The following is a 1189-nucleotide window of genomic DNA, read 5'->3' as shown; positions in this document are numbered from 1 at the left end:
CCCCTAAAAATGTGCCCCGACCACCCTAACTCACCTCCGCTGCTGCCGCTCGCGCGCCACTGTTCGCCCTCCCTCTCAGGCTCTCAAACCTGGGAGGGAGGGGGAGATTCCGAGCGGCCGCGGCGTGCGAATCAGCTGTTTCGCGTGCCGCGGCCGCTCGGGATCTCCCCCTCCCTCCCGGGTTTGAGAGCCTGGGAGGGAGGGCGAACAGTGGCGCGCGAGCGGCAGCAGCGGAGGTGAGTTAGGGTGGTCGGGGCACATTTTTAGGGGCGGCATGGCCCGCGCCAGAATGCCGCCACTAAAAATGTGCCGCCCCAAGCACCAGCTTGTTTTGCTGGTGCCTAGAGCCGGCCCTGTCTACTAGAATGTGTCATTAGTACTAGATAAACTAAAACATTGATTGGAGAAATCCACAGAAGAGCATGATTTGGTTTGGTACCGTCATATCTCCAACTCCATAAACAGATGTAAGAGAGTATGTCCATCTAATGTTCATATTCAAAATGGGACTAAAGTTTGTAGTTAAAATTTTTTATCTTCCATCTATAAAGCCTATGTGACTTAGAAACTAAGTCCCATTTTCAATGAGGTTTAGACTCCGATGTTCTTAAGTACTTAATGGAAAGGTTGTAGTTTGCTGGTTGCGATTATGCTATCTGTATGTATCATTTTTGTATTTGAAGTTATGAATACTGGCTATGTACCTGTATCTCAATATGTTTGATTCTAAGTAGCCTCAGTGAAGCATTTGGTCAGCTTCTTGAGAAAGGACTATTCTCAGTAAGTGCCTAATCAAGAAACACTTAATGGACAATGAACTTGGAGAGACGCCAATCCACATCTGAGCTTTCCTGGGAACGTTCAAACTAACATGTAAACAATGGTGTTGGCCTGCAAAAAGCTGAATTGTTCACGGACATGTGACATGCCCAGGTGGCTACAAACTCCATCTTGTTGCTGTGACTTTGCACAGAAGAACAAAGGGGTTTCCACCTACAAGAAGAATATAAAAGGCCCTGGAAGCCTCTCCCTTTTGTCTTCAGCTGGCTCAAGAGATGGCCTCTCCATCCCCAACAGATGCCTGAAAGAAACTGAAACAAAGGACAGTAACTATGGGGGTGTGAGTGATTGCTGGACTCAGACTAGGAAGGAGTCCAGTCTGTGAAAGAAGCTTATTGGAACATCTCTG

The sequence above is a fragment of the Trachemys scripta genome, chromosome 1 (genome assembly GCF_013100865.1).
Source record: "Trachemys scripta elegans isolate TJP31775 chromosome 1, CAS_Tse_1.0, whole genome shotgun sequence".
Lineage (NCBI taxonomy): Eukaryota > Metazoa > Chordata > Testudines > Emydidae > Trachemys > Trachemys scripta.
The sequence above is the reverse complement of the archived record's forward strand: the minus strand, read 5'-3'. Positions refer to the sequence as shown.